The sequence below is a fragment of the Psammomys obesus genome, unplaced genomic scaffold (genome assembly GCF_907164565.1).
Source record: "Psammomys obesus unplaced genomic scaffold, mPsaObe1.curated_primary_1811, whole genome shotgun sequence".
Lineage (NCBI taxonomy): Eukaryota > Metazoa > Chordata > Mammalia > Rodentia > Muridae > Psammomys > Psammomys obesus.
The window spans coordinates 13,077,732-13,091,923 of NW_026585742.1; positions in this window are offsets into that span (position 1 = coordinate 13,077,732).

Consider the following 14,192-nt stretch of genomic DNA (forward strand, 5'->3'; position numbering starts at 1 on the left):
ATCCTTACTCAAAACATGCAGGAAGTCTGGGATATTATGAGAAGACTTAACTACAAATAATAGAAACAGAAGAAGGAAAAAAGTCCTAACTCTAAGGACCAGATTTTCAACAAAACCATAGAAGAAAATTTCCCCAACCTGAAGAAAGAGATACCTTAAACATAAAAGAAGCCTACAGAATACCAATTAGACTGGACCAGAAAAGAAAATCTACCTGCCACATAACCAAATCACTAAATGTACAGAACAAAGAAGGAATATTAAAAACTGCAAAAAGAAAAAGTTCAAGTCACATATAAAGGCAGACCTATCAGAATTATACCTGATTTCTCTAAAAGCCAGAAAGCCCTAGGCAAATGTCTTGTAAATCCTAAGAGACCACATCAGCCCAAACTACTACATCCAGCAAAACTGTTAATCATCGTAGACAGAGAAAGCAAGATATTTCAAGACAAGACCAAATTTAAACATTATCTATTCATAAATCCACCTCTACAGAAAATACTAGAAGAAAAACTCCAACCCAAGGAGAGTAATCACATTCAAAAGACATAGGAGATAAAAAAAAAATCCCACAACAGCAAAAACAAAAGAAGGGAAGCAGAAACAAACACTCACTACAAACAACATCAAAATTAGAGGATTTAACAGTCTTTGCTCATTAGTATCTCTCAACATTATTGGTCTCAATTAACCAATAAAAAGACACAGGCTAACAGAATGGTTGTGAAAACATGACCTATCATTCTGGTGCATAGAAGAAACACACCTCAGCAATAAAGATAAACATTACCTTAGAGGAAAGGACTGGAGAAATGTTTTTCAAGCAAAGAAATACAAGAAGAAGGAGTATCTATTCTAATAGCTAATAAAACAGGCTTTCAACCAAAATTAATCAAAAGAAATAGGAAAGGCACTTCATACTCATCAAAAGCAAAATTCCCCAGGATGATGTCTCAATTCTGAACATGTATGTCCCAAATGCAAAAGCAACCATATTATTAAAAAAAAAAACATTACTAAAGCTTAAATTACATATCAAACCCCATACATTAATAGCTGGAGACTTCAAAACCCTTCTCTCACCAATGGAAAGGCCATCCAGACAGAAATTAAAAGGAGAAATAATTAAATTAACAGATATTATGATTCAAAAGGAACAAACATATATCTACAGAACATTCCATCCAAACACAAAAGAATATGCCTTCTTTTCAGCAACTTACAGAACCTTCCTAAAAATTGACCACATAATAGTTCAGAAAGCAAACCTCAACAAATATAAGAAAATTGAAATAACACCTTGTATTTTATCAGACTACTATGGATTAAAGGTGAACTTCAACAACAGAAACAACAGAAAGTCTAGAAACTCATGGAAACTGAACAACTCCCTATTCAATGAACACTGGGTCGGGTGAGCGGATAAAGAAAGAAATTACACTTTCTAGAATTCAATGAAAATGAAGGCACAACATACTCAAACTTATGGGACACAATGAGAGCAGTGCAGACAGGAATGTGATCAATGTGATCCACCATATTAACAAGCTGAAAGAAAAAAAACACATGATAATCTCCCTAGAATGCTGAAAAAGCATTTGACAAAATCCAACATCCATTCATGTTTAAAGTATTGGAGAGATTAGGGATACAAGGCACATATCTAAACATAGTAAAGGTGATATACAGCAAGCCTATAGCCAATATCAAACTGAACGAAGAGAAACTTAAAGCAATCCCACTGAAATCAGGGACAAGACAAGGCTGCCCACTCTCTCCATATCTCTTCAACATAGTGCTGGAAGTCCTTGCTAGAGCAATAAGACAGTTGAAGGAGATCAAGAGGATACAGATGGGAAAGGAAGAAGTCAAAGTATCACTATTTGCAGATGATGTGATAGTATACATGAGTGACCCCCAAAACTCTATCAGGGAACTCCTACACCTGATAAACACCTTCAGCAATGTGGCCGGATACAAAATTAACTCAAAACAATCAGTAGCACTCCTGTATACAAAAGACAAAAGGGCTGAGAAAGAAATTAGAGAACCAACACCCTTCACAATAGCCAAAAATGAAATAAAGTACCTTGGTGTAACCCTAATCAAGCAAGTCAAAGACTTGTATGAAAATATTTCAAGTGTGTGAAGAAAGAATTAGAAGAAGATATGAGAAGATGGAAAGATCTTCCATGCTCATGGCTTGGCAGGATTAACATAGTAAAAATGGCCATCTTACCAAAAGCAATCTACAGATTTAATGCAATTCCCATCAAATTGCCAACACAATTCTTTACAGACCTGGAAAGAAAAATTCTCAACTTCGTATGGAATAACAAGAAACCGAGAATTGCTAAAACAATCCTCTACAATAAAAGATCTTCTGGAGGTATCTCCATCCCTGATCTCAAGCTGTACTATAAAGCAACAGGTATAAAAACTGCATGGTACTGGCATAGAAACAGAATGGTGGATCAATGGAACTGAACAGAAGACTCAGAAATAAACTCATACTCTTATGGACACTTGATTTTCGACAAAGAAGCCAAAACCATACAATGGAAAAAAAAATAGCATCTTCAACAAATGGTGCTGGTCCAACTGGATGTCTACATGTAGAAAAATGAAAATAGATCCATACTTATCACCCTGCACAAAACTGAAGTCCAAGTGGATCAAAGACCTCAACATAAAACCAGACACATTAAATCGGCTAGAAAAAAAGGGGGGGAATACCCTAAAACTCATTGGTACAGGAGAAAACTTCCTGAACAGAACACCAACAGCACAGGCTCTAAGAGCAACAATCAATAAATGGGACCTCATGAAACTGAAAAGCTTCTCTAAAGCAAAGGACACTGTCACCAAAACAAAGCGACTGCCTACAGATTGGGAAAGAATCTTCACCAACCCTTCATCTGACAGAGGACTCATATCCAATATATATAAAGAACTAAAGAAACTGAAAAGCAGCAAACCAAGTAATCCACTTAAAAAATGGGGAACAGAGCTAAAGAGAGAATTCTCTGTAGAGGAATATAGAATGGCAGAGAAGCACTTAAATAAATGCTCAGCCTCATTAGCCATTAGGGAAATGCAAATCAAAACAACCCTGAGATTTCATCTTACACCCATCAGAATGGCCAAGGTGAAAAACTCAAGTGACAACACATGCTGGAGAGGTTGTGGAGAAAGGGGAACCCTTCTCCACTGCTGGTGGGAATGTAAACTTGTACAGACACTCTGGAAATCAATCTGGTACTTTCTCAGACAACTGGGAATAGCGCTTCCTCAAGATCCAGCCATACTACTCCTAGGCATATACCCAAAAGAGGCTCAAGTACACAAAAAGGACATCTGTTCAACCATGTTTGTAGCAGCTTTATTTGTAATAGCCAGAAGCTGGAAACAGCCCAGATGCCCCTCAACTGAAGAATGGATGCAGAAACTGTGGTACATCTATACAATGGAGTATTTATTACTCAGCAATGAAAAATAAGGAAATCATGAAATTTGCAGGTAAATGATGGGTCCTGGAAAGGATCATCCTGAGTGAGTTGTCCCAGAAGCAAAAAGACACACATGGTATATACTCACTCATATAAACATACAACATAGAATAAACCCACTAAAATCTGAACATCTAAATAAACTAAGCAAGAGTGGACCCTAACTAAAAAAGCTCAATCCCTATCCTGAAAGGCAAAGAGGATGGACATCAGAAGAAAAAGAAAACAGGAAACAACCTAGGAACCTGCCACAGAGGGCCTCTGAAAGCCTCTGCCGTGCAGACTGTCAAAGCAGATGCTGAGCCTGATGGCCAACTGAGTGAATGGAATTTTATGTAAGAAGTGGGAAATAGTAAGAGCTGGAGAGGACAGGAACTCCACAAGGAGAGCAACAGAACAAGAAAATTTGAACACAGGGAACTTCCCAGAGACTCATACTCCAACCAAGGACTATCTGTGGAGATAACCTAGAATTCTGACAGTGCAGCCACTTCTGATGAGAACTGATAGACTAAGATCAGAAAGAAGGAGAGGAGGACCTCCCCTATCAGTGGACTTGGGGAGGGACATGCATGCAGAAAGGGGGAGAGTGTGGGGCCGGGAGGGGAGGAGGGAGGGGCTTATGGGGGGATACAAAATAAATAAAGTGTAATTAATAAAAGTTTAAAAACAAAGGAAAATACAGCATGGCTGAGTTGGAGCTCATGAGTCTAATCTCGGATTTAAGCTTTCTTGTTGCTGACTGATTATTTATTTTGCTCCTGGAAGCTGAATTGGGTTATAACAGTTATCTCAGGGGAGTCCATTGAGATGAACCAATGAAAAAATAAACATAATAAATGAGTAATTTGTTATAAAAAAATATCATCCACTATGACCAAGTAAGCTTCATCCCAGGTATGCAGAAGTGGTTCAATATATGGAAATCCATTAATGTAATCCTCCATACATATAAACAAACTAAAAAGGAAAAAAAAAAACCCAGAAGATCATCTCCTTACATGCTGAAAAAGCATTTGACAAAATCCAACACCCATTCATGTTTAAAGTTTTAGAGAGATCAGGTATACAAGGCAGACACCTAAAAATAGTAGAGGCAATATAAAGCAAACCTATAGTCAACATCAAACTAAATGGAAAGAAATTTAAATCCACCCCACTGAAATCAGGGACAAGGCCAGGCTGCCCATTCTCTCCGTATTTCTTCAACATAGTACTGGAAATCCTCACTAGAGCAATAAGGCAACTAAAGGAGATCAACTGGATTTAAATCGGAAAAGAAGAAGTCAACGTATCACTATTTGCAGATGATATGATAATAAACATGAGTGACACCAAAAATTCTATCAGAAAATTCCTCCAGCTGATGAACACCTTCAGCAAAGTGGCTGGATACAAAATTAACCCCCCAAAACAGTAGCTTCTTGTATACAAAAGACAAATGGGCTGAGAAAGAAATTAAGGAAACAACACCCTTCACAATAGCTACAAAAAAATATAAAGTATCTTGGTGTAACTCTAACCAAGCAAGTGAAAGACATGTATTGAAAAAAGAAGAAAGAAATTGAAGAAGATATAAGAAGATCGAAATATCTCCTATGCTTATGGATTGGCAGGATTAACATAGTAAAAATGGCAATTTTAAAAAAGCAATCTACAGATTCAATTCAGTTCCCATCAATATATCAACACAATTATTGACAGACCTTGGAAGTAAAATTCTCAACCCAGAATAGCTAAAACAATCTTCTAAATAAATATAATAAATAAAATATCTTCTGGAGGTATCTCCATCCCTGATCTTAAGTTGTACTATAGTGCAACGGTAATAAATCTGCATGATACTGGCATAGAAACAGACTTTTGGATCAATGGAATTGAATAGATAACACAGAAATAAACCCACACACTTATGGACACCTTATTTTTGACAAAGATGCCAAAACCATACAATGGAAAAAAGACAGCATCTACAACAAATTGCGCTGGTCTAACTGGATATCTGCATGTATAAAAATGCAAATAGACCTATCTCTATCACCCTACACAAAATTAAAGTCCAAGTAGATCAAAGTCCTCAACATAAAAACAGACACACTAAATCTGTTGGAAGAAAAATGGGAAAGAGTCTCGAACTCATTGGCTCTAAGATCAATAATTAATAAATGGGACCTCCTGAAACTGAAAAGCTTCTGTAAAGCAAAGGACACTGTCAACAAAACAAAATGGCAGCCTACAGAATGAGAAAAGATCTTCACCAACCCTATATCTGACAGAGGGTTAATGTCCATAAATACAAAAACTCAGGAAATTAGACACCAACAAATCAAATAATCCCATTAAAAACTGGGGTACATTGCAGCCATTCCTGATGAGACCTGATAGGCTTAGGTTAGAGGGAAGGGGAGTGGACCTCCCCTATCAGTAGACTTGGAGAGGAGCATGGGAGGAAAAGAAGGAGACAGGGTGGGATTGGGAGGGAATGAGAGAGTTGGCTACAACTGGAATACAAAGTAAATAAACTAATTAATATGAAAAATGGGGAGCAACAGAACCAGAAATTTTGAACATAAGGGTCTTTCCAGAGACTCATACTCCAACCAAGTACCATGCATGGAGATAACCTAGAACCCCTGCACAGATGTAGCCCATGGCAGTTCAGTGTCCCAGTGGGTCCCATAGTAATGGGAACAGGGACTGCATCACATGAACTGATTGGCCTGATCTTTGATCACCTCCTTCTGAGGGGGGAGCAGCCTTACCAGGCCACAGAAGATGACAATGCAGCCACTCCTGATGAGATCTGATAGACTAGATCAGAATGAATGAGAAGGGGACCTCCCCTATCAGTGGACTTGAGGAAGGGGAAGGGAAGGGGATTAGCAGGGGAGGAGGGAGCGGTTTATGGAGGGATACAAAGTGAATAGAGTATAATTAATAAAAGTTAAAAAAATGGGTACAGAGCTAAACAGAGAATTCTCAACAGAGGAATATTGAATGGTAGAGAAACAGTTAAAGAAATACTCAACATCCTTACTCATCAGGGAAATACAAATCAAACTCTGAGATTCCATCTTACACCCATCAGAATGGCTAAGATCAAAAACTCAAGTGACAACACATGCTGGAGAGGATGTGGAGAAAGGGGAACCTTCGTCCATTATTGGTGGGAGTACAAATTTGTACAACCACTTTGGAAATCTAGCTGTTTCTCAAAAAAATTGGGAATAGTAATACCACAAGATTCAGCTATACCACATCTGGCATATATCCAAAAGATGCACCACTATTCAACAAGGATATTTGCTCCACTATGTTCACAGCAGCTTTATTTGTAGTAGCCAGAATCTGGAAACAACCTAGTTGTCTCCCAATGGAGGAATAGATACTGAAATTGTGGTACATTTACACAACAGAATACTACTCAGCTATTAAAAACAAGGAAATCAAGAAATTTTTGGGCAAATGGATGGAACTAGAAAAGATCATCAAGAGTGAGGTAAACCAGAAACAGAAAGACGGGCATAGTATACACTCACTTGTAAGCAGATATTAGCCGTATTATATAGGATAGCCATATTAAAATCTTCAGACCTAAAGAAGCTAAACACTAAGGAGGATCCTAGGGAAGATGCTTAAATCTCATTCAGAATGGCAAGAGGGATATATACCCAGGAAGCAGTGGAAGAGAGGAAACAGGATGGGAGTCTACTACACAGGGTCCTCTGAAAGCCTCCAACCAACAGCTGGGGGAGATAGAAGGACATGGAGGGGAAAGGATGCTTACAAGGAGACCAACAAAGCTAAAAATTATGAGCCAAGGTGGTCCTGCAGAAAGTAATGCACCAACCAAGGACTGTGCATGGAGAAGACCTAGACTCTCTGCTCATATGTATTAGCAGCTCAGTCTCCATTTGGGTTCTTGAGTAAGGTGAGCATAGGCTGCTTCTGTCATCAACTTGGTTGCCTGCTCTTTGATCACTTGGCCCTGGCAATGCAACCTCGCCAGGCCACAGAGGAAAACGATCCAGACAGTCCTGATGAAACTTAATAAGCCATGGGCAGATTTGAGAGGAGGAGAACTCCCTCTTTCAGTGGACTAGGGGAAGGGGATAAGGGGGAAGAGGGAGGGTGGGTGAGACTAGAAGGAGTTGAGGGAGGGGGCTTCAATCAGGATAAATTGTAAAAAATAAAATTAAATTTAAAAAAGGAAAAGGGAACAAGAATCAACAAAACCAACTACAAGGTAGAGAGACATTATCTAAATCAACAAAATCAGAAATGAAAAAAAAAAAAGAGGGACATTTCAAAGGCCTATGTTCCACAAAATTGGAAAATCTAAATGAAATGAATGATTTTCAAAGAAGAGCTAATACCAATATTTATTTCACCCTGGCAGAGCTGCCTTGCCTGGCCACAGGGAATGAGAATATGCTCAGTACTGTTGTGACTTGCTATACTGGGAAGGATTGATATGGGGAGTAGGGGTGGAAGACTCTGCTTTTCTGGGGGCAAAGGGGGAAGAAGTGGAAGGAAAGGATTGAGTGGAGAGGAGGGAGGGGAACCCTTGGGATGTCAAGTAAATAAACTGAAATTTAAAAACATACTTTTAAAAAAGGCAGTAGCTAGGCAAACTTGGAAAGCTGAGGACCATAAGTTTAAGGCTAGCTGAGACTACACAGTAAAACCCTAACTAATATATAGTATATATGTATGTATATAATATATAATATACTTATATATGTAGTTATATAATATGTAATTATATAATCTATTTTAGAATGATATAATGTATATTATATATGTATATATTCATACATATATATTATATATGTAATGCAAGTGTTTATGCTTACTATAATTCTACAAAATTCAAAGACAAAGAAAGTGTAAGTATGTTGACATTTAATGCCCATAAGCAGAGAAATATAAGGAGGCTAAAGATGAAGAAGTTTTCTGGCTTTCACAAAGCTGTCCCAGGCTAAGCAACCTAACATTATGAGGCCAGCCACATAATGCCAGTTTATACTGAGAGGTTCCTGTAGAACTTTGCCTCAATTTGCCTTATCTATCTTTATCTAGTATTGAGCTTTCTTTCTTTCTTTCTTTCTTTCTTTCTTTCTTTCTTTCTTTCTTTCTTTCTTTCTTTCTTTCTTTCTTTCTTTCTTTCTTATGGTTTTTCAAGACAGGGTTTCTCTATGTATCACTGCTTGTCCTGGACTCATTCTGTAGACCGGGCTGGACTCGAACTCACAGAGATCTGCCTGCCTCTGCCTCTGGAGTGCTGGGGTTAAAGACATGCCTGCCCCATCACTGCCAGGCAAGATCTTTCTTATAACTTTCATTTCCTAGTTTTATATCTTTCATTGAATAGATCCCTATGAGATACTAAAATGGCGGTTATTCTTCATGCTGTCAAGTAATTATTTTGTTATTGCTTTTTGATCAGTTTTCAAAACATGAGGAATAATAATTTATTCTCATGACATTGGTCACAGTGCTCAGAGCATTGTAGTTCACAAACATTGATTACCTGAGTGTCTCCAGCTTAGTCCTAATGCTCAGGCTGCCTTCTGGCTTCTGGTAACCCCACTAGGAGGAAGGAGACCTGCGCAGTGCCGTTCATCTCATCCCTGTTCCTTGGGCCAGGATCCTTCCCAGATCCAGAGGGCATCAACAGAAGAGTCACACTCTGTTTCTACACAAATAACATCAGTGGAAGGAAGTAAGCTACTTGTACCAGTTTCCCCTCACAGCTTTCAGGTTATTGGACCTTTTCCAAATGTTATGGTTTTTATATGAAGGGTATGCTGGTTGGCTTTCACTTGTATGACAGTGCTTATTGTCTTAAAACTGTTAGATGGCTATGAACTCCTGTGGGAACCAGTATAGAAAAACTACAATTATTCTCTTGTTTCATTTTCAAAGCTGTCTTAAAGCTCCAGTACAGGAACATATCTCAATAAGACTTCAATGACAAACTATGCACAGTTTTGATTTTCATTTCCAGAAATCCACAAAAGTTTTAAAACAACTGGCTTTCATATTTTCAGTGGTTAATATATGCATACCTGAGCATGAGTGTCAGTGTGTGTGTGTGTGTGTGTGTGTATGTGTGTGTGCACACACATGCCTGTGGATGAGTATGAGTGAAAATAGGAATTATGTCCAGGGCCTTGTACATGCTAAGTAAGTGCTTTATGACTGAGCAATGTCCCGTAGACAGTTTCATGCATTTTTGTCTGTTTTTTTTTGGGGGGGAGGGGGTAAAATGTCAGTTATTTTATTATCCATACATTTAAAAGCAAACAGCCTTTTCTTCTATAGATGAAAATAATTACATTAGCTCAATTTGAATACAATTAAAATATTCAAAGTTTTGCTTGATTTGTTGCTTTTTAAATTATTTAGTTCTTTATATATTCTGAATATCAGCCCTCTGTCAGATATAGGGTTGGTGAAGATCCTTTCCCAGTCTGTAGGTTGTCGTTTTGTTCTGATGATAGTGTCTTTTGCTTTATAGATGCTTTTCAGTTTCATGAGGTCCCATATATTGATTGTATTTCTTAGAGCCTGTGCTGTTGGTGTTCTGTTCAGAAAGTTTTCTCCTGTGCCAATGAGTTCTAGGCTCTTCCCCCACTTTTTCTTCTAACCGATTTAGTGTGTCTGGTTTTATGTTGAGGTCTTTGATCCACTTGAACTTTAATTTTGTGCAGGGTGATAAATATGGATCTAGTTTCATTTTTCTGCATGTAGACATCCAGTTGGATCAGCCCTATTTATTGAAGATGTTGTCTTTTTTCCATTGAGTGGTTTTGGCTTCTTTGTCAAAAATCAAGTATCCATAGGTGTGTGGGTTTATTTCTGAAGTTAATATGACCTGGAGAGGACAGAAGCTCCACAAGGACCCAATATATCTGGGCACAGGGTCTTCTATGAGACTGTTTCTCCAACCAAGGACCATGTATGGATATAACCTAGAACCTCTGCTTGAATGTAGCCCATGGTAGCTCAGTATCCAAGTGGGTACCTAGTAAGGGGGACAGGGACTATTTCTGACATGAACTCAATGGTGGGCTGTTTAACCTCCCACCCCACCCCCCGAGGGAGGAGCAGCCCTGCTAGGCCACATAGGAGGACTTTGCAGCCAGTCCTGAAGAGACCTGATAAACCAGGGTCAGATGAAAGGGAAGGAGGTCCTCTCCTATCAGTGCACTTGGAAAGGGGCAGGAGGAGATGAGGGAGGGAGGGTGGGATTGGGAGGGAATGAAGGAGCAGGATACAGCCGGGATACAGAGTTAATAAACTGTAACTAATATTTAAAAAATAAAAAATATTAAAAACTCACTAAAAAAAAAAAGAAAACAAAAACAAAACAAAAAATATTCAAAGTACCTTTAGGCTTTTCTGATATTTGAAACTAGAATGCTAAACATAATACCCAGAAGTGATAATTTCTACACAAAATTTGAAATGAGTATAAGGAGAATATCACAAGTGATGGGTTATACTTAAAACAAGTTCAGCTGATGACTGCCAGGAGAAGGAGAGTTAGACTGTCCCAGAGATAAGCCTCCTTATTGGACTGCAGAGTGGCCATCCCCAAAGCCACATAAACACAAACAACAAAAATAAACTCAGAAATGTGGTTTAATAAATATATATATGTAAATATATATTTATATATATTTATGCACACTTGCATGACCATGCTTGTCATTGCTGCATGCATTTGTGTGTTTGTATATAACAGAAGCTATCAACTTGAGAAAAGAGATAATAGGAAAGGTTCAAAGAAGGGTTACTCGGAGACACTGGAGGGAGTAATGGTAGAGAAGAAAATGATATAAGTCTATTTTAATTAAAATGCATTTAACACCCCTCCACCTGCCAGCAATGAGCAAGGAGACACCTTGCCAGTGGTGTTTTTTAATCAGTCAGGGGCAGAGCAGATGGCAGTCCTTTGTTCATCCTAGCTTGATGCCTAGCTTGGTGGCCAATACTATCTTATGCTAGGACTTATAAAAATTAAATTATACCATATAAAATACAGGCAATGCAGCACAGAAGAGGAAGACAGAGACCTGCAGGCCACCAGGCCACCCACAGACCTGTTCTCCAGTTTACTGCACAGGTGGGCTATAGACAGCCCCTTAGCACCATACCACACAGCAGCAAAGATGGAGGATGTCACTCAGGGGGTCCATGGGAGCCATCATAATGTTTGAGTATGTGACAGTTAAATGGGAAAGAAAGAGAAATGGAACAACTTGAGTGGAGCCCCCTACTATGAGGCCATGGTGAGGACCCAGTCCAAGCTACCACTAGGACCCATGTCTGAGTCCATGGCCATGAAGCAGCATTAGAGAACATGGATATGTCCTTTGTCTGTTAGGGGCAGTTGCCAGAAATTACACATATATCCAGGGGTTGTACATAACTGGCCCCTACCCTCACTGAATGCCTTGCTGTGAAGAAATCGCCTCATCTCTCTCACCACAACAGCAGCACTTTGGAGAGCCATCGGTGCCTCACCTAGGCAACACAGTGGAGCTGATTCTGGTGGTAATGGCATGGGTGGACGAGCCCGAAGGGCATGAGTATGAAAGAGCTTACCTTATTCTTCATCTGCTGTGTGGTGGCATGGGCACAGAAGTAATGATCCCCTGTATCCCAAACCACCTATGGCAGTCAGGAAAGCTGGCAAAAGGGTCCTGAGCTCCAGAGGGCTATCCCTACTCCTCATTAGTTGCTGCACTCAAGAGAGCAGGCGCTGTAGCTCTCTTCTGGACAGGACAGCAGAGCTGACTCTGGTGGTGGGGACAGGGGTGAGCCATTCCTGGAGACAAAATCCAGGGTCAGATGGCCCTGCCACTCATCTGGCATAAGGTGGCATAGGTGAGGGGTGATGCCCACCCCTTTGTCCTCTTGCTACCTGCAGTAGCCTGGAGATCTGGCCATGGGGTTATGAGAGAGTGAGCTTGCCTTTCCCCTCACTCACTATAGCATTCAGGGAAGCTATAACATTCAGGAGAGCTGGCACTGTACCTCACCTCACCAACACAGTGGAGCTGGCCCTGATGGCAAAGGCACAGGTAAGCTACCCCTGAGGGTGTAAACAGAAGAGCTGACCCAGCCCCTCACATGCTGCAGCACTTGAGAGAGTGGGGCATACATCTTAACTGGGCAGCACCGTGGAAGGCTAGATGCACATAAGCCATCCCAATGGCATGAGAGCAGGAGAGTTGTTCCTGCCTTCTGCCTATGGCAATACTGGGTTCCCTCACCAGAGCAGTGCTGTAGAGCTCACACTGTAGAGTGGATAAGGAAAAGTCAGTGCGCTGACCATCTCAGCTACCTCCAAAGCCCAGATTCAGGGCTCTGAAATGGCCCACCCCAAACTCTATATCATCTGCAAATGGTTGAGATGTGTGAAGCTTCCAGTGTTGCTGTTCTAAGCCTGCAGGATCTCCATCACACAGGGCAACAACAGGATAACTGGGAGGGGTCCCAGTGAGGATCCAATACTGATTTTGTCACAAAAGCCAGAGATCTGAAATAGACCAGTGGCTCAAACAATAACATTAGCAAGTGAAGACATGGACAGAGAGATATACTGTGGAACCCACTGTGACATACTACAGCTTCCACAATGAGATATTTTCTATGCTTTGATTTTGTTGGTGGTATTGTTGTTTGTGTGTGTGTGTGTGTGTGTGTTATTTTGGGTATGACATTACAAGGGCAAAGGACAGATATGTGAGGAAGGGGCATGAGTGGGACTGGGGTGCATGATGTGAAACTCACAAAGAATCAAAGAAAAAAATTAAAAAAATAAGTAACACACATATGTATATTTACGTATATGGCTGGGCATGGTGACACACAACTTTAATCCTTGAACTCTGTATGCAGGGACAAGGGGATCTCCCTGAGTTCAAGACTAGAGCAGTCTACAAGTGAGTTTCAAGACGTCCAGGACTACATAGTGAGACACTGTTTCACACACACACAAAAAAGTTGTATAAATTTACCTTCAGATTGTGTTTATAATATGTATATGAAACAAAAGTAAGTTCTTTGTGTACAATCATATTTGTTAAATCCAAACACTTCTGGTCCCAAGTAGTTAAGGTATCAGATGCTTTCCATGAACTATATTTATCATGTTCAGTAAAATACTTAAATTCAGTAAATGGAATGCAAATCATTTATTTTGAAATTGTATGTAACAGAATAGGGTGAATTTTTTTCCTGGAAAACAACTGAAGTTAACCACCCTTCAGTTTTGCTTAAGCCTGGTGTAAGAAAACTAGGATTGGTTTTAGGAAAAGAAATAGAAACTTATGAGTCCCTTCTGGTCAAGCATGTCAGTATGTATGAACCAGATGCTCTGCTGTCCCTTTCATGGTGTTCTCAAGAAAGGACAGATGTCAAAGGATTCTCAAGTTCCATGCTGAACCCTAATTACCAGATCCCAGTGACATGGCAAACACTGTCAGTGTAGCCTTGCTCTTTATGGGCTCTTCATTTTTCAGTCCCTCTCTTTCTGTAAAATGAACACATCTATGCCATGTAATAGTGACTCCAAAATTTTACGGGTCCAAGCCTTAAAAGATTCCACAGCCTCTTCAGTAGATTCATAAATGCCAATGCTGGTAATTACCCAGAGCCCCATGT